Source organism: Ranitomeya variabilis, chromosome 2 (assembly GCF_051348905.1).
Source record: "Ranitomeya variabilis isolate aRanVar5 chromosome 2, aRanVar5.hap1, whole genome shotgun sequence".
Lineage (NCBI taxonomy): Eukaryota > Metazoa > Chordata > Amphibia > Anura > Dendrobatidae > Ranitomeya > Ranitomeya variabilis.
The window spans coordinates 302263297-302287288 of NC_135233.1; the positions used below are offsets into that span (position 1 = coordinate 302263297).

At 46.0% G+C, this 23992-nt stretch overlaps 1 protein-coding gene across 1 annotated transcript in view; it reads left to right on the plus strand.

The window, feature by feature from the left end:
• SERTM2 (serine rich and transmembrane domain containing 2) overlaps positions 1 to 23992 on the plus strand; it is a 65908-nt gene that overhangs the window by 37533 nt on the left and 4383 nt on the right. The gene's annotated exons all lie outside the window — the stretch shown is intronic.

Below are 23992 nucleotides of genomic sequence, written 5' to 3' on the forward strand. Positions count from 1 at the left end.
GAACGCCGAGGAAGTATCATAACATTCAGCTTCAAGCAATACTTCAAACAGCGGCAGGGCAGTCAGTCTAAGGCGGGCTGTCTAACTCAAATCACCTATGCAGTCTTGGGGGGCAACTTGTGGAGAGGGGCGACTCTAGGGTCCCGGAAGAGCTCCGAGCCTACCCGTCAAACAGGTGCCGTCCCAACCAGAACATCAGGGAGGGACGGAGGATTAGCAGAACATCATCTAATCGAGTTGTGAGGGAACTTAAGAAACAGACACAACAGTTGTGGGGACTTTCCGTAAGCACAGCAGGGAAGGACCACAACACATAGCGCTAGGGGGAAGGCACAGATTTCCTCCTGTGAAGAGAACTCTGGAGGTGCCATTGGACCGGCCGGACTTGCGCAGCCTGGTGAACCGTATTCTGGACTGAGGACCCAGAGATCTTCAGTAAAGAGGTAAAGAGACTGCAACCTGGTGTCCTCGTTATTTACCGCGACCTGCACCCCACAACTGCACCATTATCACCACACTCCAGTCCTATAGACTGTGCGCCCCACGGCAGGGTCACGGACCGGGGCCTAGCCGCCGTGACAACCCCAGAGCAGAGACTCACAGGCCCGGTACCGGGTACCCCTCGGCCCTGCGGCGGTGGGGGCGCTACAAGAGCGTTTAGTGCTAAACGCTCTCATTTTTCATATTTTTAGTGCAGTAATGCAGTTAAATTTCTGTGTTTCATGTTTGCATGTGTTAGCGCTGCAGTGTGCTGCCTAATAATCCTGTAGAGGCACAAATAGCATTTCAACAACAGCTATATTCTAGCTTGCGGGAAATCTGAGGAAGGAGAGTAATGCACATTTCTGATTTAATGGAAAGTAAAGCCAAAAGAAGGCATTATACGGAAGTGAGCAGATTCTAGATAAATGAACTGAAGAGGGAAGAGGTTGTGCTGCGAAGCTAAGGTCCACTTGTACATTTGACCCATTGCATCTTGGTGTAACACGCACTCCGTGAAGCAGATATAACAAATGTACTGCTAAGCTGCAGGCCAGGAGAGATAGTGGAATGAGCGGAGAAAATGAGAAAAGGAGTGGACTTGTTTGGAATGATCTGAGCATATCAATGAAGAAAGAGCGGCGAGTTCTCATTACCGAAGGACTGGAACACTTCAATTGAGCAGTTTTATTATTTATACTGGTCTCTAATAATACAAGGTAGTCTTTGCAAGCACATGGAACATTTTCAAATCAATAATGAAACATTCCTACTACTAAATTCATTAATATTTTTCCCCAATGTGGAGACAAGGAGAAGTGATCATTATATTATACATACTAGCTGTTTCCAGCCAGCTAAGGCTCAGCACGCTCATTGCTATCTAATTAACGCTGCTGGTGATTATGCAATTAAATGTACGTTTACCTTGGCTGAATTGGTTGAATTACATAGAAAGGAAGTGCTGCGTGTGGTAATGGGTGGGGACGGAGCCTCATGTGGTAATGCGTGAGGACGGAGCCTCGTGTGGTAATGTGTGGGGACGGAGCCTCGTGTGATAATGTGTGGGGACGGAGCCTCGTGTGGTAATGTGTGGGGATGGAGCCTCATGTGGTAATGTGTGGGGACGGAGCCTTGTGTGGTAATCTGTGGTGACGGAGCCTCGTGTGGTAATGTGGGGGGAGGAGCTTCATGTGGTAATGTGTGGGGATGCAGCCTCATGTGGTAAGGTGTGGGGACGGAGCCTCGTGTGGTAATGTGTGGGGACGGAGCCTCGTGTGGTAATGTGTGGGGACGGAGCCTCGTGTGGTAATGTGGAGGGATGGAGCCTCGTGTGGTAATGTGGGGGGATGGAGCCTCGTGTGGTAATGTGTGGGGATGGAGCCTCGTGAAGTAATGTGGGTGGACGGAGCTTCGTGTTTTAATGTGTGGGGACAGAGCCTCGTGTGGTAATGTGCTGGGACGCAGCCTCGTGTGGTAATGTGGAGGGACGGAGCCTCATGTGGTAATGTGGGGGGATGGAGCCTCGTGTGGTAATGTGGGGGGACGGAGCCTCGTGTGGTAATTTGGGGGGACGGAGCCTCGTGTGGTAATGTGGGGGGATGGAGCCTCGTGTGGTAATGTGGGGGGATGGAGCCTCGTGTGGTAATGTGTGGGGATGGAGCCTCGTGAAGTAATGTGGGTGGACGGAGCTTCGTGTGGTAATGTGTGGGGACAGAGCCTCGTGTGGTAATGTGCTGGGACGCAGCCTCGTGTGGTAATGTGGAGGGACAGAGCCTCATGTGGTAATGTGGGGGGATGGAGCCTCGTGTGGTAATGTGGGGGGACGGAGCCTCGTGTGGTAATTTGGGGGGACGGAGCCTCGTGTGGTAATGTGGAGGGACGGAGCCTCATGTGGTAATGTGGGGGGATGGAGCCTCATGTGGTAATGTGGGGGGACGGAGCCTCGTGTGGTAATTTGGGGGGACGGAGCCTCGTGTGGTAATGTGGGGGGATGGAGCCTCGTGTGGTAATGTGGGGGGACGGAGCCTTGTGTGGTAATTTGGGGGGACGGAGCCTCGTGTGGTAATGTGGGGGGACGGAGCCTCGTGTGGTAATGTGGGGGCGGATTATGTGTGGTAATGTGGTGGGGGGGCGGGATTATCTGTGGTAATGTGGTGGGGGCGGGATTATGTGTGGTGATGTGGTGGAGGGGCGGGATTATGTGTGATAATGTGGTGGGGGGTGGGATTATGTGTGGTAATGTAGTGGGGGGCGGGATTATCTGTGGTAATGTGGTGGGGGCGGGATTATCTGTGGTAATGTGGTAAGGGGTGGGATTATGTGTGGTTATGTAGTGGGGGGCGGGATTATGTGTGGTAATGTGTTGTGGGGGCAAGATTATGTGTGGTGATGTGGAGTGGGGGCGGGATTATGTGTGGTGATGTGGGGGGTGGGATTATGTGTGGTGATGTGGGGGGCAGGGTTATGTGTGGTGATGTGGTGGGGGGGCGGGATTTGTGTGGTATTGGGGTGGGGGGTGGGATTATGTGTGGCAATGTGGTGGTGGGCGGGATTATCTGTGGTAATGTGGTGGGGGCGGGATTATGTGTGGTGATGTGGTGGAGGGGCGGGATTATGTGTGGTAATGTGGTGGTGGGTGGGATAATGTGTGGTAATGTAGTGGGGGGTGGGATTATCTGTGGTAATGTGGTTGGGGCAGGATTATCTGTGGTAATGTGGTGGGGGGTGGGATTTTGTGTGGTGATGTGGTGGGGTGTGGGTTAATGTGGTGATGCGGTGGGGGGCAGGATTATGTGTGGTGATGTGGTGGGGGGTGGGATTATGTGTGGTGATGTGGTGGGCGGTGGGATTATGTGTGGTGATATGGTGGGGGGCGGGATTATGTGTGATGATGTGGTGAAGGCGGGATTATGTGTGGTAATGTGGTAGGGGGGCGAGATTATGTGTGGTAATGTGGTGGGGGGCGGGATTATCTGTGGTAATGTGGTGGGGGCTGGGATTACGTGTGGTGATGTGGTGGGGGGGTGGGATTATGTGTGGTGATGCGGTGGGGGGCAGGATTATGTGTGGTGATTATGTGGGGGGGCAGGATTATGTGTGGTGATGTGGTGGGGGGTGGGATTATCTGTGGTAATGTCATGAGGGGCGGGGTTATGTGTGGTGATGAGGTGAAGGCGGGATTATGTGTGGTAATGTGGTAGGGGGGCGAGATTATGTGTGGTAATGTGGTGGGGGGTGGGATTATGTGTGGTAATGTGGTGGGGGCGGGATTATGTGTGGTAATGTGGTGGGGGCAGGATTATGTGTGATGATGTGGTGGGGTGTGATTATGTGTGGTAATGTGGTGTGGGGGCGGGATCATGTGTGGTGATGTGGTGGGGGGGTGGGATCATGTGTGGTGATGTGGTGGGGGGCGGGATTATCTGTAGTAATGTTGTGGGGGGTGGGATTATGTGTGGTGATGTAGTGGGGGCAAGATTATGTGTGGTAATGTTGTGGGGGGAGGGATTATGTGTGGTGATGTGGTGGGGGCAGGATTATGTGTGGTAATGTGGTGGGGGGCGGGATTATGTGTGGTAATGTGGTGGGGGGCGAGATTATGTGTGGTGATGTGGTGGGGGCGGGATTATGTGTGGTAATGTGGTGGGGGGACGGGATTATCTGTGGTGATGTGGTGGGGGCGGGATTATGTGTGGTAATGTGGTGTGGGGCGGAAATATGTGTGGTAATGTTGTGGGGAGTAGGGATTATGTGTGGTGATGTGGTGGGGGGCGGGATTATGTGTGGTAATGTGGTAGGGGGGTGGGATTATGCGTGGTAATATGGTGGGGGTGGGATTATGTGTGGTAATGTGGTGGGGCGGGATTATGTGTGGTAATGTGGTGGGGGGACGGGATTATCTATGGTGATGTGGTGGGGGGCGGGATCATGTGTGGTGATGTGGGGGGTGGGATTATGTGTGGTGATGTGGTGGGGGCGGGGTTATGTGTGGTGATGTGGTGGGGGGCGGGATTATGTGTGGTGATGTGGTGGGGGGGCAGGATTATGTGTGGTGATGTGGTGGGGGCGGGATTATGTGTGGTAATGTGGTGTGGGGCGGAAATATGTGTGGTAATGTTGTGGGGAGTAGGGATTATGTGTGGTGATGTGGTGGGGGGCGGGATTATGTGTGGTAATGTGGTAGGGGGGTGGGATTATGCGTGGTAATATGGTGGGGGTGGGATTATGTGTGGTGATGTGGTGGGGCGGGATTATGTGTGGTAATGTGGTGGGGGGACGGGATTATCTATGGTGATGTGGTGGGGGGCGGGATCATGTGTGGTGATGTGGGGGGTGGGATTATGTGTGGTGATGTGGTGGGGGCGGGGTTATGTGTGGTGATGTGGTGGGGGCGGGATTATGTGTGGTGATGTGGTGGGGGGCAGGATTATGTGTGGTGATGTGGTGGGGGGGCGGGATTATGTGTGGTGATGTGTTGGGGGGCGGGATCATGCGTGGTGATGTGTTTGGTGGAGGGATTATGTGTGGTGATGTAGTGGGGGGGCGAGATTATGTGTGGTGATGTGGTGGGCCGGCGGGATTATGTGTGGTGATGTGGTGGGGGCGGGATTGTGTGTGGTGATGGGGTGCGGATTGTGTGTGGTAATGTGGTGGGTGGTGGGATTGTGTGTGGTAATGTGGTGGGGGGTGGGATTTTGTGTGGTAATGTGGTGGGGGGTGGGATTGTGTGTGGTAATGTGGTGGGGGGCGGGATTTTGTGTGGTAATGTGGTTGGGGCGGGATTGTGTGTGATAATGTGGTGGGGGTGGGATTCTGTGTGGTGATGTGTGGGGGCGGAGCTACTGTGCAGGGGGCGGGATTAGAGAGTAATCACGATGCCTCTTATATATATAGATAAGTGTTACATTGTACAAAGACCCATGTAGTACGGAAAGCCTTTACAGATAATCTGTCACATTCTAAATCATCTGAGCAGTCAGAAGAGCTCATTCAAACCACGTAGTGTGCATACTAAGATTTTTCGTGTTCTTGTCATCATCATATGATTCCAGCAATGGAAAAAAATAAAGAATCACCATTGCAGCCTTGCAGTGCTTCTCTGTCATCGGACCAATACGTTGTCAAAGATGATGTGATGTAGTCAGAAAATCAAAAAATCTCTTTTTAAATGGGATCTGTCATCTAACAAAAGTGAAGTCAATATAAGTAATGATTATTCGATCGATGCATGTAATCATTACCATTGATCAGGCCCACCATAGGGGACCAAGACCCGTATGTGGCCTCAAAGTTATTATAAGTAAAGATGCCCATTATAGATGAATTACCATATAATGTGTATAGGGACCTCCCAAATCTCCTAGGATAGATTATTAGATTGTGTTCGGGGACATACGGTTGGAAGTCAATTGCCCCATCATTTTGTTCTCCCTGGAACTAACCCACTGCCAGACGATTCTAGTAGCATATCCTTCATAGGAAACACAGGAACGCTGAGTCTAGCCTAGGGTTCTTGTGTATGGGGGACTCGGAATGGATAGCTTTCAGCAGAATGATAGTTTGTCCAACATTTATCTAATGTGTATGACCAGTTTTAGTTGTTTAGAGCAAACATAAAGTGCAACTGCAAAAAAACAAAAACGCTTTATGAACGCAAATCTGTGAGGAACACTGCAACTAAGGCCCATTGAATAACATTGGCCTGAGTGCGAATGAGCCCTAATTAAAATATATTTTAAAAAATACCATCAAAATAGGCAGGACGCTTTTTTGCAGTCTCCTGCATTCAAAAACACCTGTCCCAAATGAGTGGAGTACCGGTACCCAGAAGAAAAAGATGAGCGGAGAAACCATGCAATATATCATAGCTCCAGAATAAAATAGACATGTACTGCTTTGTAAAGTATTCACAGCCGGGGGCGGGGGGGGGGGGGAAATAGTTGCAAAGTGAATGCGCTTTTCCTTTTTGTTACGGAGACACTATTGTCAGGATAATGACACACTTATCTGACGATTAATGGAGGCCACAGCTGTTTCCACTACTAGGCTGATAGTGGAGGAACCCATAGTGAGCATATTGTGTACATACTACTGATTACAAGGCATGGAATATATATATCTATATGTATATCTATAATATAACACAGCGCAAGCGCCTGTGCAGATGCTCCCAGTGTTACATTATAGCCACAGTGTCCGTTTTAAAGAAAAATGGCGCCGGAAAGCGCCGACTGCGCTGGTACCTATTTCGGTGTCACGATCTCACCTCCTGATTCCGCCACATGAATGTCCCCCTGCTCCCGGAATCGGCACCTGCGCAGTCCGCGCTTTCCAGCACCATTTTCTTGAAGAGACCCTGCAGTGTGTCTTCAAGAAAATGGCACCGGAAAGCGTGGACTGCGCAGGCGCCGATTTCTGCGTCACGATCCCACCCTCTAATGACATCGTGGCAATCGGTGCCTGCGCAGCCCAGGAGATCGCGGTATGCGTAAGCACTGAACGCATACTGCAATCTCTGACGGAGAAGCAGGGACATGCCAGGAGGGTAAGAATGCGATATTCACCTGTCCCCATTCCACCGCTGTGCACCGCTCTGTCTTCCGTGTTCTCTGCCTGTGATGTTCAGGTCAGAGGGCGCGATGATGTGTTACTGCGCGCCCTCTGCCTGAACAGTCACAGCCAGAGGACCCTGAAGACGGAGCGGCGCGCAGCGGTGGAACGGGGACAGGTGAATATAGCAAGTGACGGGGACCTGAGCCAGTGGCGACTCCGGTACCTGACCCCCATAGTGCGCCGCTGTCCCCACCTGCTCAGGCCTCTGACACTCGGCGCCCAGAGACGAGAGGTGAGTATGTCATTTTTTTTTATTTTTTAATCGCAGCAGCATACGGGGCATATTATACTATGGAGCATCTTATGGGGGCCATCAACCTTTATGGAGCAGCATACGGGGCATATGACAGAATGGGGATGCAGGATGGGAGCACCACATGATAGGATGGGGGCGCAGGATGGGAGCAGCACATACCAGAATAGGGGCGCAGGATGAGAGAAGCACATGACAGCATGTGGGTGCAGGATGAGAGCACTACATGACAGGATTGGGGCACAGGATGGGAGCAGCACATGACAGAATGGGGGTGCAGGATGGGAGCAGCACATGACAGCATGGGGGCGCAGGATGAGAGCACCACATGACAGGATTGGGGCACAGGATGGGAGCAGCACATGACAGAATGGGGGTGCAGGACGGGAGCAGCACATGACAGCATGGGGGCGCAGGATGAAGCACCACATGACAGAATGGGGGCGCAGGATGGGAGCAGCACATGACAGAATAGGGGGCCAGGATGGGAGCAGCACATGACAGGGGTGCAGGATATGAGCACCACATGACAGGATGGGGCGCAGGATGGAAGCACCACATGACAGGATTGGGGTGCAGGATGGGAGCACATGACAGGATGAGGGCTTAAGAAGAGAGTAGCACATGACAAGATGGAGGCGCACAAAACAGAATGAGGGCGCAGGATGGGGGCTGCACATGACAGGATGGGGGCACAAGATGGTAGCAGCACATCAGGATGGAGATCATATACCAATATAAATGCTCACCACCCGGGCGTAGAACAGGTTCAATAGCTAGTATATATATATAGCTCGGTACAGTCACTGCCAACTCCACAATAACCCAAGAAAGTTTATTAGCTGCCACCACCAATAGTTTATACAGGCCAGTTGGACTCTCATTACAGGTAGCATATGATTTCAGTGTGCAGTTTACAGAGCATGAGGAACAGAACTATTTCATTTTATATTTAATCCGGAAAGATACGCAGTGTTTATAAAAATATACAAAAGATTTTGCAAAGCGGATAAACAATATAGCATATACAATTACATTAATTAAAAGGATAAACAAAAGAAAATTACTAAAACTGATGTCACTGTAATGGCTTCAGATTTATGGAGGGAGGTAGACCAGAAAGAAAACGGACAGAACCGCAGTTAGCTGCTTACTCCAATGACTAACAAGGGCCAATATTTGGCATTTGCCTTTTATTAACACAAGTTGCCTCCCCTCTGGTGACTCATAGCAGGGCGGTCATGGAATATGGCTCAGTTTCAGAAAATTTTGAGATTCCCAACTTCCAGGATATCTCCACCTCTGGGGGGGGATCACAGGCAGGAGATATTACCATCATCTTTCGTATCATGATTATTCCATTACGCAGAGACCTTACATGGCATGGTTCATACTATCTAACAGATTCAATTGGAGGGATTCTAGTGGCCCCACACTGATGTGAGTTAATGTGTCATGTCTGTTCCTTCGCTACGATGCCAAAAACCTATATCTCGTAAATACAAAACCCAATATTTCTATCGGAACACCGGAGCCTCCCTGTCTATCTGCCATGGTTCAGTTTTCATTCATCATAGGAGCTTTTGCCTGGAGTAGGGGACAATTCTCCCTTTTGTAAACAGATCTTAGTCTCCATGTCTGTTTTCCCAGGGAATTTCTTATTTCATTACCTGGACACTGCAAGGATCCTGGGCTTCATAAGGAACTTGAACAGTTAGCTCTTCCCATCTAAATTAGTTTTAATTACTTTTTCTCTCTCTAGCTATAACTGCTTTCCTCTTCCTTTCTCCATAGAGTCATTTCTTTGTCCATGATGTTCTATGAGAGGGGGGTGATTGTTCCCTCTCTGGAGATGTGTTGTGGATTTTAATCTTTCTCTATTAACACCTACCCATTTTTGAAGTGGCAGCGGGGACTGATTTACAGATTATCCCCCAATCCCACATCATGGTCCAACCTCCCTGAATCCCACAGTACACTTTACTTCTTCCTCCTTCCATGGAGGATTAAGTTTATGTCGAATTTTCTGAATTGTGCCATTTTATGCAAATTCAAAGACTTTGAGATTTGATTGATATGTTGCATTTACAGCAGAATTAGTAAAATGATAAGGGAGCCCACCAGTCCAATAATTTTGATTATAGTAATTCGTAGGAATTGAAAACATAACCTTTATTAGTAATAGTAAGCCTGGAAAAGACCCCAAACTAGAACATAACATGACAAAAACTAACATAAAAAGGTGAAATAAAACAGTACACCAGTATCACTATCAAATGAGTGCAGATACAACAAAAATACACCCCCTGTACCACAATGATGTAAATACAACCAGTCGTATTTGATATGGTGACCAAGCACAATAAAAATTGGGATGTGTAGAATAATGGAGGAGAATCTTTAATGAGGAAATGCATTGGGAGATTCATCAGAACAATCGGCTATTGGGAGACTGTGGGCTTGAAGACTCTCTCCTGTACCCACATATGGGGGATCCTTAGGGATCAGCCATGGATGCATTCTCACATTCCAGTGAAAACATTCCTTATTTTCTATACAGTATATATTTATTCTTGAATTATCGTTGATTATTATACACCGTTTTTCTGTACTTGGACACCATAGGATATACAAACTGACTTTTGTTAAGGTCCTGCACAGCAGTGTGTGTATTTTTGCAATATCTGCACCCATTAGATTCATAACGTTATTTTTCATAGCCATTTCCAGTGTCACTGGGTGTAAGCTCTTACAAACTGTGGGGTCTTCTCTCTCTCCTGTAAAGTGTAAGCTCTTATGGTCAGTCGGTCTTCACTCTCCTACTGAGTGCAAGCTCTTATGAACAGCAGAGTCTTTTCACTCTCTCCTCTAGAGTGTAATCTCTTATGGTCAACGAGGTCCTCTCTCCCTCTGGTAGAGTGTAAGTTCTTATGATCAGTGGGATCCTCTCTCTTTCTCTCTCCAGTAGAGTGTAAGCTCTTATGGTCAGCTGATTCCTTTCTCTAGTGTAGAGTGGAAACTCTCATGGTCAACAGTGTCCTCTTCCTCTTCTGTGGGGTGTAAGCTCTTATTGTCAGCTGGGTACTCTCTCTTTCTTTCCCCACATTTATTTTCTAAGCAATTAGAATATTTTCCAGTACTGAGATTTGCACAAATGTATTTGCAGCAAATTATTTTTTTGGGGGAAAACTCAACATAGTTAACAAATTCGAATTCCAAAAGATTCACTAATCTCTAAACTCTAGTAAGAATCATAAATATGAACAGAACAGCAAAAAATCCAATTTAGCAGTGGTTTATTGTATCCACTGCTACATTGGATTTTTTGCTGGAGTGCTGCTATGTTCATATTTTTGATTCTCACACTGCATTCACATGTTTGTTCTATGATTCAAAGACCGGCCATGGGTCCCTTGACCCAAATTCATCAACCTCATAGGCTTATTCACATGAGGCAGTCAGCTTCAGTTAAAGAGACCATGCATTGCTGACCGTATTTGGACTGTGACATATGGATGTGTGAATCTGACCATAGACTAAGTGGGTGCCTAAGTGTATGTGTGCTGTAGGCCCAAACCATGTAAATTATTAAATCAATATGCATTTCCTTGGTTTTTTAAAGAACACACATAGTATGGAAGAAAGAATTGTATGAAACTGAATGATAGCAAGGGATGTTGCTAGGATCTTACGATCTTAAGGCCTGGGCTACAATGTGAGTATTTGCAGAATTAGTCATTGATTTTAACTATTAAGTGGCAGTTGCAGTCCACCCAATTGCATACAGCTCAATGTATTGGTTTTGACTGAAGCAGTAGCTAAATAGTTAAAATCAATCAGTAGCATTACAAAAAGTTGCAGTGTAGCCCAGGCCTACAAGATCAGCGGTCCACCACCAAATTATCTAAAACCCTATGTCTAAAAATCTTTGTCCCTTTAAAAAAATATTTATGTAGAGAGAGAGAGAATTTTTTTCTTTAATATAAATATATTTTTTGTCTTTAATATACACTCACTGGCCACTTTATTAGGTACACCTGTCCAACTTCTTGTTAACACTTAATTTCTAATCAGCCAATCACATGGCGGCAACTCAGTGCATTTAGGCATGTAGACATGGTCAAGACAATCTCCTGCAGTTCAAACCGAGCATCAGTATGGGGAAGAAAGGTGATTTGAGTGCCTTTGAACGTGGCATGGTTGTTGGTGCCAGAAGGGCTGGTCTGAGTATTTCAGAAACTGCTGATCTACTGGGATTTTCACGCACAACCATCTCTAGGGTTTACAGAGAATGGTCTGAAAAAGAAAAAAAATCCAGTGAGCGGCAGTTCTGTGGGCGGAAATGCCTTGTTGATGCCAGAGGTCAGAGGAGAATGGGCAGACTGGTTCGAGCTGATAGAAAGGCAACAGTGACTCAAATCGCCACCCGTTACAACCAAGGTAGGCCTAAGAGCATCTCTGAACGCACAGTGCGTCGAACTTTGAGGCAGATGGGCTACAGCAGCAGAAGACCACACCGGGTACCACTCCTTTCAGCTAAGAACAGGAAACTGAGGCTACAATTTGTACAAGCTCATCGAAATTGGACAGTAGAAGATTGGAAAAACGTTGCTTGGTCTGATGAGTCTCGATTTCTGCTGCGACATTCGGATGGTAGGGTCAGAATTTGCCGTAAACAACATGAAAGCATGGATCCATCCTGCCTTGTATGGAGCATCTTTGGGATGTGCAGCCGACAAATCTGCGGCAACTGTGTGATGCCATCATGTCAATATGGACCAAAATCTCTGAGGAATGCTTCCAGCACCTTGTTGAATCTATGCCACGAAGAATTGAGGCAGTTCTGAAGGCAAAAGGGGGTCCAACCCGTTACTAGCATGGTGTACCTAATAAAGTGGCCGGTGAGTGTATTGTTTAATATACAGGTCCTTCTCAAAAAATTAGCATATAGTGTTAAATTTCGTTATTTACCATAATGTAATGATTACAATTAAACTTTCATATATTATAGATTCATTATCCACCAACTGAAATTTGTCAGGTCTTTTATTGTTTTAATACTGATGATTTTGGCATACAACTCCTGATAACCCAAAAAACCTGTCTCAATAAATTAGCATATTTCACCCGTCCAATCAAATAAAAGTTTTTTTTAATAACAAACAAAAAAACCATCAAATAATAATGTTCAGTTATGCACTCAATACTTGGTCGGGAATCCTTTGGCAGAAATGACTGCTTCAATGCGGCGTGGCATGGAGGCAATCAGCCTGTGACACTGCTGAGATGTTATGGAGGCCCAGGATGCTTCAATAGCGGCCTTAAGCTCATCCAGAGTGTTGGGTCTTGCGTCTCTCGACTTTCTCTTCACAATATCCCACAGATTCTCTGTGGGGTTCAGGTCAAGAGAGTTGGCAGGCCAATTGAGCACAGTAATACCATGGTCAGTAAACCATTTACCAGTGGTTTTGGCACTGTGAGCAGGTGCCAGGTCGTGCTGAAAAATGAAATCTTCATCTCCATAAAGCATTTCAGCCGATGGAAGCATGAAGTGCTCCAAAATCTCCTGATAGCTAGCTGCATTGACCCTGCCCTTGATGAAACACAGTGGACCAACACCAGCAGCTGACATGGCACCCCACACCATCACTGACTGTGGGTACTTGACACTGGACTTCAGGCATTTTGGCATTTCCTTCTCCCCAGTCTTCCTCCAGACTCTGGCACCTTGATTTCCGAATGACATGCAAAATTTGCTTTCATCAGAAAAAAGTACTTGGGACCACTTAGCAACAGTCCAGTGCTGCTTCTCTGTAGCCCAGGTCAGGCGCTTCTGCCGCTGTTTATGGTTCAAAAGTGGCTTTACCTGGGGAATGCGGCACCTGTAGCCCATTTCCTGCACACGCCTGTGCACGGTGGCTCTGGATGTTTCCACACCAGACTCAGTCCACTGCTTCCTCAGGTTCCCCAAGGTCTGGAATCGGTCCTTCTCCACAATCTTCCTCAGGGTCCGGTCACCTCTTCTCGTTGTACAGCGTTTTCTGCCACATTGTTTCCTTCCAACAGACTTACCATTGAGATGCCTTGATACAGCACTCTGGGAACAGCCTATTTGTTGAGAAATTTCTTTCTGGGTCTTACCCTCTTGCTTGAGGGTGTCAATGATGGCCTTCTTGACATCTGTCAGGTCGCTAGTCTTACCCATGATGGGGGTTTTGAGTAATGAACCAGGCAGGGAGTTTTTAAAAGCCTCAGGTATCTTTTGCATGTGTTTAGAGTTAATTAGTTGATTCAGAAGATTAGGGTAATAGGTCGTTTAGAGAACCTTTTCTTGATATGCTAATTTATTGAGACAGGTTTTTTGGGTTATCAGGAGTTGTATGCCAAAATCATCAGTATTAAAACAATAAAAGACCTGACAAATTTCAGTTGGTGGATAATGAATCTATAATATATGAAAGTTTAATTGTAATCATTACATTATGGTAAATAATGAAATTTAACACTATATGCTAATTTTTTGAGAAGGACCTGTACATGCATTTTATTTTTATAATAGCACACAATTTATCATTAGGATAGGTAACTACTACCTGACCGAGGAACTCCGACCAGAGGGATCCCCACATATTCCAAGATAAGAGTACAACACAAAAGAATCCCTTTAGAGCACACATAAGGTCCTATTCATATCATGTTTTTTGTTCATGTCCAGGGTATGTGCTGGTAAATGTCAAATGCACATGCTAAATGTGAGATTAGTCAGATGGAGGACATAAGCAGCCTGGCGTTGTTCTGTTGAAAAATGTGTGTGGGAGTTGTCATAATTAAAGATGAGCGAACTTGTTTGAAAAACACACATTCGGATTCGTGTTCAGATTTCCGAGCATTTTCCGCAAAATTAAATAATTGATCGAGGTTTCACTAAGTCTATGATCTTACCAGCGCTTTTGATCGTGGTAAGATCATTACCGTCTGTCAGAGTGCTGCGGGGACATGCTGTCAGATGTCAATGTGACCCCACAGCTGTGACTGTGACCGGTGGTATTATAAATCATTACCGCTGGTCAAACAACAGCATCTCTGGATTTATCGCCCATATATCACATCTGAAATGTCATTGGCTGGCAGTTACAAAGGAGCTGTCAGCAGCTGATCTTGATGATTTGTCAAAAGTGAGTTCAGCATAGCAGAACATTCTTCAGACAACCATTAAAGCAGCGCTTTCATCAAAATTCGTATCCTCTTAGGGTGAATGTCCACGGTAAGTAAACGCTGCGTGATTGACGCTGCAGCGTCAAACACGCAGCGTCCAGATGTTCCAGCATAGTGGAGGGGATTTTGTGAAATCCCGTGTCCACTATGCGTGGAAACCCGCACGCGGCAGCCCTGCGACTCCGGACATGCTGCGCGTCTTTTCAGATCGCAGCATGTCCGTGCTACCTGCGGCGACGCTGCGTCGCCGCAGGTAATATCACAGGGCCCTATGGCGAGGGGTGCGATGATCCCGGATGTGTACAGTACACATCCGGCATGATCGCGTCCCAGAAAGGGGGCGGGGCTTAGCGCCGAGCGGCTTCGCCGCTGCGGCGATACCGCCGGCCATCCTGAGCGTGGACACGCAGCCTTAATATATTGCAGTCATCATATTATATAGCACTGTGTGCTTACAATTGCTCATTTTACCTTTCTACCCAGCTAATAGTTCTCTTTTCCATTAGTTCTGTGGCATCACGATTATAAACTGACTAGCTGAATTCTTCTAAGCTCTATGCAGAAACAGGAAATCTCTTTTCCCTGCATGAGTCATCATTACAAAAGTTATTGTTAGGGGGGAGGAGAAAGCAGTAGTGTCAGGAGTTGAAAAAGGGATGACTCATGCAGTGTCAAGAGACTTAGGCTTCTTTCACACTAGCGTCGGGCTCGGCCCGTCGCTGTGCGTCGGGCCGACGTTCCCGACGTTAGCGTTGTCTCCGCTGCCCAACGGGGGCAGCGGATGCATTTTTCCAGCGCATCCGCTGCCCCATTGTGAGGTGCGGGGAAGCGCGGGGAGGTGGGGGCGGAGTTCCGGCCGCGCATGCGCGGTCGGAAAAAGCGGACCGTCGTGAGCAAAAAACGTTACATGTAGCGTTTTTTGCTCCCGACGGTCCGCCACTGCACGACGCATCCGTCGCACGACAGGTGCGACGTGTAGCAATCCGTCACAATGCGTCGCTTAATGTTAATCAATGGCGAAAAAACGCATCCTGCAAACACTTTTGCAGGATGCGTTTTTTCGGCAAAACGACGCATTGTGACGGAATGCAGTTAACGCTAGTGTGAAAGTAGCCTTACTGTTTATAAATGGAGCAGAAAAAAAAATAAGAATTAACTGTGTAGAAAGGGAAAATGAGCAATTGTAGGTACACAGTGCTATATAATATGATGATTGCAAAATTTGAAGAGAATAAAAATTGTGATGGGAGTACTTATTTAATAATCTCATTGATAGCAGCCATGGGATGTAAATGCAGGGATTTCTGCATGCAATACTGTATAAATCAAGATGTTTTGTAAACTTTGTTTCCATTTTCAACATTTGCATATCATTATGTCTATCCATCCTCTGATTTCCATAATTTAATGACTTTTCTTTCTTAGTGTTGCACTTTCAATGTTGAGGAGTGTAAATCCACCAATTTAGCATTACAACCCTCTCCCCCCAAACAGCACAGCATTTTAACCCCTGCAGTGCCGCAATACCCATCTAACCCTAAACTTATATAATCCCCCAACCCATCAGTACAGACCTGTTGGCACCTCCTGCATTATATAACCTCCTCACCACTACAGAATTTGCTTACAAATTAGGGGCTGGGGAAATCAGTACCATAATTGTACCACAATTATCCACAACACAGTCCCCCTCGTTCCGATAATATCCAATCATTATAGGTCTCTCACTTCTCACCTGATTTTTGAGATTACAGATTCATCATCATGCTAATTTGTTTCTTATAGAACATGCTGTTTTAATAGTGAAAGGGTTTGTTATAAAAAAAACAACAACTTATACTACCACCGAGGTCTCTATAGGGATGATGTCTCTACCACCAGACACCTGAACGAGGAGGCCACTGACCGCCAGCACAGTCATGTGACTGGTGGTCAGAATGTTATCACTTCCAGTCCTGATGGAGTGGTAAAAATTCCAGTAGTAAAGGTTTTTTCTTTTTTTTTTTTTTTAAACCATGTAAATTTCAAAACAGGTGTAAATTTCCCTTAATCATACAGAGAGCCAAATCTGTAGACTTGTTCTGCGCCCCACCAGACTCTCCCATCATCACACCACATGAAGCCTCTTTCACACATCCATGTCGCTGGTACGTGTGGTGATAGTTTTCACATGTACCGGAGACACTGACACAAGTAGACCCATTCAATTGAATGGGTCTGTGCACATGTCAGTGTGTTTCCACGGACGTATGTCCCCGTGTGCCCCACACATAGACAAGTCCATTTTTTACCGTCAGCACAGGCCGCAAAACGTCCCACACACGTGCACATGGAGAACACACATGAATGTCATCCGTGTGACACGCATCAATATCGGGGAAGAAGCGCTACAGTAAGTGCTGTTCCCTGGTGCCGGGTGCTGAAGACATCTCTCATCATTCTCCCCTGCTCTGCCAGCGATTGGTGCAAGCAAAGCAGAATGATGAGAGTTACATTCAACTCAAAACAATGAGCCGGTAGGGGCTTTTGGGACTATTACTCCCATCAACCTACACCTGCTGCCGCTAATAACAGTGACAGTAGGAGCGGAGGATGGGGGTATTCCTCACCAGCCGCCTGCGCTAGAACTAAATAAATGAATGAAAAATCCGGCGTGGGTTCCCCCCCTATTCTTGATAACAAGCCAGGCAAAACTCAGAGCTGGGGTCTGCAACCCCCAGCTGTCAGCTTCAGCAAGGTTGGTTATCAAGAATAGAGGGGTCCCCACGCTGTTTTTTTATTTAAGTAAATAATCTAAAAAAATGGTGTGGGGTCCCTCCCATTTTTGACAACCAGCCTTGCTAAAGCTGAAAGCTGGGGGCTGGTATTCTCAGGCTGGTAAGGGGCCATTGATATAGGCCCCCCTGCTTAAAAATAGCAGGCCGCAGATGCCCAGAAAAGGCGCATCTATTAGATGCGCCAATTCTGGTGCTTTGCCTGTTTCTTCCCACTTGCACTGTAGTGGTGGCAAGTGGGGTTCATATTTGTGGGGCTGATGTCACCTTTGTATTGTCAGGTGACATCCAGCCCTGAGGTTAGTAATGGAGAGGCGTCAATAAGATGCCCCCAATACTAACCCCATAGTCACATTGTAATAAAACATAGACATCCAAAATAAAGTCCTTTAATTGAAAAAATGACAAAGACTGTTTTAATAATCTCAATTAAACCATATTTACAACCTCGCCTAATTCCACCGAAGCCCTCGATCTCCTGTAATAAAACTTAAAATAAAAAAACAACAATATACCATACCTGTTGGTCATTCTGTCCAACGTCGTAATCCATGTCTGGGGATAATAGTTTTCAACCTGGATGGTGCCAAGATGCGAACGTCCAGGCTGAGAACCATTACTGGGGCTCCGTTCCCAGCTGGGCTGAACTGTGGTGACCTCATCACCGGCATTTTCCCATGGTCCTGAGGTCACCACAGTTCAGCCCGGTTGGGAATGGGAATGAAGTGGCAATAATCCTTTTAAGGCTTTATTCCTACATAAATGATTTATCATGTATGCAAAAAACAGACTTAGTGTCATCAGTGTTTTTCATCCATTTTCAACCGTTTTTAGTCCATGTCAGTTTTTAACATCAATGATTTTCACATATGAAAAAAATAAATAAATAAATAAAGCTTCTCCTATCCTTTGTAATGTTAATCACGGACAGCACAAGGAAGTCGTGCATGTGCTGTGATTTTCACGATCCCATATACTAGTAAGGCCATGTGCACACGTTCAGGATTGTTAGCGTTTTTTTCGCGTTTTTTCGCTATAAAAACGTGATAAAAACGCGAAAAAAAACGCTTACATAAGCCTCCTATTATTTACAGGGTATTCCGCATTTTTGGTGCAAATGTTGCGATTTTTTCCGCGAAAAAATCGCATAGCGGAAAAAAAAGCAACATGTTCATTAAAAATGCGGAATTGCAGGGATTCCGCACACCTAGGGGTCCATTGATCTGCTTACTTCCCGCACGGGGCTGTGCACACCATGCGGGAAGTAAGCAGATTATATGCGGTTGGTACCCAGGGTGGAGGAGAGGAGACTCTCCTCCACGCACTGGGCACCATATAAGTGGTCAAAAAATAAGAAATAAAATAATAAACAGTCCTATACTCACCCTCGATGTCTTGCCGCCTCCTCGCACGCTGCCGTTCGGTTTCTGTACCTGGTGTGCGCTGAAGGACCTGCATAGGCAGCATCTATAGTAAAAAGTTGGTCACACTTGTCAAACGCTATGTTTGACAAGTGTGACCAACCTGTCAGTCAGTTTTCCAAGCGATGCTACAGATCGCAGGGAAAACTTTAGCATTCTGCAAGCTAATTACGCTTGCAGAATGCTAAAAAAACGCGAAAAAAACGGAAAAAAAACGCAAAAAAAAAAATGCGGATTTCTTGCAGAAAATTTCCGGTTTTCTTCAGGAATTTTCTGCAAGAAATCCGCAACGTGTGCACATACCCTAAGGGTCATTTTGTCAGTGACTAGGATCAAAACAGATATGTCTCCATGATAATTTTGTGGACACCAGGTCCAAAAATAAACAGAGACATGTGAATAGATCCATAGATTAATGGGTATGTGTTCTATCTGTGAAAAATACAGATAGAAAACATATACAGTATGAAAACGGTGAAAGATGTATTTTCCACAATGAAGACTGAGATGTTTTCACTCCAGCATTGTTCAGTATATACTTTATACACAGTGGACTGTATGTAGCTTTTACACTTCTCATATACACACATAAACTATTTCACACACAGATAAATTAATAATATATGCAGAATGTGTATATATAAATACATGTAAGGGCTCTTTCACACATCCTGATATTTCTGGTTCTGGTTTCTGTGTCCGTGTGTATGTGTGTGGCATACGTGTGGCAACCGTGTGCAGCTCGTGTGCCGCATCAGTATCACACGTACCAGCGCATGGGAATCAGTGGTACTGCTCACGCTGTTCCCCAGCGTCAGGTGCTGAAGACAGTTCACATCATTGTCTCCTGCTTGCGTAGTGATCAGCGCTAGAAGAGGACAATGTTGAGAGTTGTATTCAGCTGACAACAGCCAGAGCAGGCGACAGCTGATGGGAATATTCATCAGCTGCCGCCTGCACTGTAAATAAATAAATTTTAAAATAAAATGACATGGGGTTGCCCTGTATTTTTGATAACCAGCCAGGCAGAACGGACAGCTGCGGGCTGCAATCCTCAGCTGTCAGCTTTAGCAAGGCTAGTTATCAAGAATAGCGATGGCTTGGAGTCCCCCCATTTTTGCCAACCAGCCAAGCTAAAGCAGATTACTGGGGGCTGATATTCTCAGGCTGGTAAGGGGCCATGGATACTGGCCACCCCAGCCTAAAAATAGCAGCCCACAGCCACCCCAGAAAACGCACATCTATTAGATTTTTGATAGTGATGCTCGAATATACTCGTTACTCAAGATTTCTTGAGCATGCTCGGGGGTCCTCCGAGTATTGTTTAGTGCTCGGAGTTTTAGTTTTTATTGCTGCAGCTGGATGATTTACATCTGTTAGCCAACATAAGTACATGTGGGGATTCCCTAGCAACCAGGCAACCCCCACATGTACTTATGCTGGCTGAGGCTGAGCTGAGGCAATAAAAACTAAAACTCTGAGCACTAAAAAATACTCGGAGGACCCCCGAGCATGCTCGAGAAATCTCAAGTAACGAGTATATTCGCTCATCACTAATTTCTGCACTTTGCCCGGCTCTTCCCACTTGCCCTGTGGTGGTGGCAAGTGGGGTTCAAATTTGTGCCGTTGATGTCACCTTTGTATGGTGTTTTGTTGTTTTGTTGATTGTTTTGTTTTGTTTAATTGTTTTGTTGATGTCACCTTTGTATGGTGACTTCAAGCCCACAGCATAGTATTGTAGAGATGTCTATAAGATGCCAATCCATTAGTAATCCTATAGTTGTATTGTAAATAAACACACAGCCAGAATAAAATCCTTTATTAGAAATAAAACAAAACACACTTATCGTTTTTATTTAAAAATAACAAACACAGTTATACTCACATAGCACGCATTCCATTAAAAACCCTTGTCTCCTGTAATAAAACCAAAATAAAAAACAACCATATCCCTCACCTGTCCCATGCCATAATTCATGTCTGGGGATAAACAGTTTTCAATCTGGACAGTGCTAAGATGCGACTGTCCAGGCTGAGAACCAGTGAGGAGCGCATCATTAGTGGGCAGCGGTGATCTCATCAAGGTTTCCACTGGTCATTGAGGCAGCGTTCCCAGCCGGGTGGAACTGTGGTGACCACAACACCGTGAGAAAAGGTCACTGAGTGTTAGGTTCCTGCTGCTGCACAGGGGGAATCTTGAGCCACCTCCGCTGCAGTCTCCCATTCTTCTTTAGGCGCAGTGGAGCCTGCTTAGCAGAGACATCAGTCCCAGTGTCTGGCTCAGTCAGATACTGTGCGCTTGTATGATAATAGAGAAACCAAGCACACCACTATATACAAAGATACCAGAGGAAAAGGAAAACTAGGGGTGCAAGCTCAGTGGTAAACAATAATGGCCAAAAAAGAGAAAGCACCACTGCAATAAATGCACACCACAAAATTGTATAGAAAATTATTTAACAACTGTGCGCTTGGTTACTGCTGATCTTCCAGGCTCAGCCATTGTAACCAGCACTGTTCAGTGGCGAGCAGACGCTCCTGGGACTAAGTCCTCTACTGAGCATGCCCAAGGGATGACCTCTCATTGGAGGTTGGGGGTCACATGCTCAGGTCCTGAAGCAGTTCGTATTGGACCACTAGGAAGGTCCTGGAGAGCTTTCTCTATAAAAGGTTTGCATGGCCGCACAGCCATGCGCTAGTACCAACCTATGTTCATGAGCTTAGCTACTTTGTGGTCTGTGTCAGCATGTGCTCATGGTCGGCTGTAAGCTACTAGAATTCTGGCACCTCCAGAGAGGAGTTTGTTTGTGTGAATTTAGGACTGGCGTATAGCCACTAGAATTCCGGCACCTCCGGAGAGGAGTTTTTGTGAATTTAGGGCTGGCGTATAGCCTCTAGAATTCTGGCACCTCCGGAAGGAGTTGTTTTGTGTGCTGTTGCTGACTGTATGACCACTGTATGCTACCTGCTCCGTTAGTGAGCTTTTATCCTCTGTGAGGTTAACAGAGCACAGCATTACCTTTAATGCCAGCGACTGTGTGAAGCAACAGAGTTCGCTCCTATACAGACTGGGTGACGGAACCCGTGTCTATTCAGGCATAGTACCACCATATAGTGCCACCATTTACTAGCTGCAGGTTCCACTCCTGCACGGTGGACCCCGGGCTGCAAACGCACCTATACTATCTCTATATTTACTCAGTGCATTCCACTAGCCCTAACACTGAGTCACCGCAGATCAGCTCAGTAAGTTCACCACACATACCGGCAACAATGACGTTTGAAACAGCTCTAAGTAAGTAAGTAAGTAAGTAAGACTTGTAAAGTAAAAGATTTAGAAAAGCCTGAGTTTCATAGAACATTTATTTAACCCATAACATGAAAGTAAGCTTAATAATATAACTTTTATTACAAAATCTTCTATTTTACTCCAATTAGTTGATGCAAAAATGAATATAACCTCAACAAAAAAATACATGATCTAGTATTTGGTATGACCTCCAAGCTTTTTAAGGACAGCACCAAATCTTCTAGGTGTCACGCCGCAGCTATGCAGGTATATGCATGTTCCACTAGATGGCAGTAAAGTGGAGGGAAGACTGCAACACTTGCCAGAGCAGACCTGCAGCGCTGCAGCGAGGCCATCACCAGGTGGCAACAGGGTAGTCAAACAAACCGCGCCAAAAACCAGGAGAGTAACGTAGTACAAAGGGGAAAATCAACTCAGAGTCAGAGACGCGCCAGAGGGTAAATACCAGACGGAAGAAGTACCAGGAGCAAAAGACAGAGACAGGTCTGAGACAAAGCCGTGTCAAGTACCAGAGAGTCCAAACACAAAGGGAAAATACTGAGTCAGAACAGGGGAAGGGGAATAAACCGACATGGGAACAGTCAGGGTTCGCAGCAGGACAAATCAGGATATAACCAGAGTCAGCTACTCACACCGTAGGCAGAAGCTATAACTGACACCGCCTGCAGGATGCAACAGAGCTAAATAGCAAACCTGAACCCAGAATGAGGCAGAGGAAAGCTAACCTTTGACAAGAGCAGCCCGGGAAAAGGGCAGACAGAACTAAAACCTGGACCGGATCATGATACTAGTTATGCAATGAACAAGTTGACAACATATTGCCACATTTATCTTTTTCTATTTTTTCAAAAACAACCTCTTTTAGAGCTTGGATGCTAGATGGAGAATGAACTCCTCATATTTTTTTACTGGGTTCAGATTGAAAGAAATACTTGGCCATAATGGCCTTAGATGTGTGTTTTGGATCACTGTCATGTTGGAAAAGTGCATGTCTACCAAGGGAAGAGTGATGGTAGAGTCTTCTCTTTCAATACAGAGTCTTCTCTTTCAATACAGAACAGTAATCTGTGAATTCATAATAGCTTCAATGAAATGAAGCTCCTCAACACCAGCAGTACTCATGCAGCCCCATGTAAGGATATTCCCACCATCATGTTTCACTGTATCCACCATGCATTTTTGGTGTTCCTCACCTTTGCGACGCCATACAATTTTAAGCCATCAATTCCAAAAACATTTATCTTGGTCTCCTCACTCCAGAGTATAGAGTTCCAGTAGTCTTTGTATTTTTCAGCAGACGCTGTAGCAAACTGTAGGTGGGGTTTCTCAGGTCTTCTGACATTTCTCTTCTATGTGGTGCCATTGCTGACAGCATGAAATAGGAATTGGTTATCTTTGTTAAATAACATTTTTATGGCCAACTGTCTGTTGGACACCTATTTAATGAATAATTAAGACTTACCTGTGGGTGAATGCTGCCAAATAGAGCGTTTGTAGGATTAGAATAACCAATTCTTTTGTAAGCACAAAACTGATACATATGTGAGAAGCTAGCAATCCGTTCTGCAGAAGGCTCCAGTCTGTAGATGAAGTCTCTACACCATCTGGAGAAAGTGTGACGTACTGCAGAAGACGAACTGCACAGGTGGTGGTCGCTCCTGTGCCTTGCCTAACTCATCTCCTGTGCGGAGTACAAACACAGACAGTAGCGGTCACATCTATGTGTTTGTACTCCAAGGCATAGGAGTAGAGTTAGGAAAGGCAATTGCCTTGAGTCAGGCAGCGCTTGAAAAAGGTGCATTCATGAGGTTTGGGGCAAAAGACTTTAGTTGCAGGGCTCAGGCCCCAGTTCTGTGTGCCCAGGAGCCCTGTCAATGTAATATTGACGGCATCACATTATTCTTAAATTGTTGAATGTTAATGA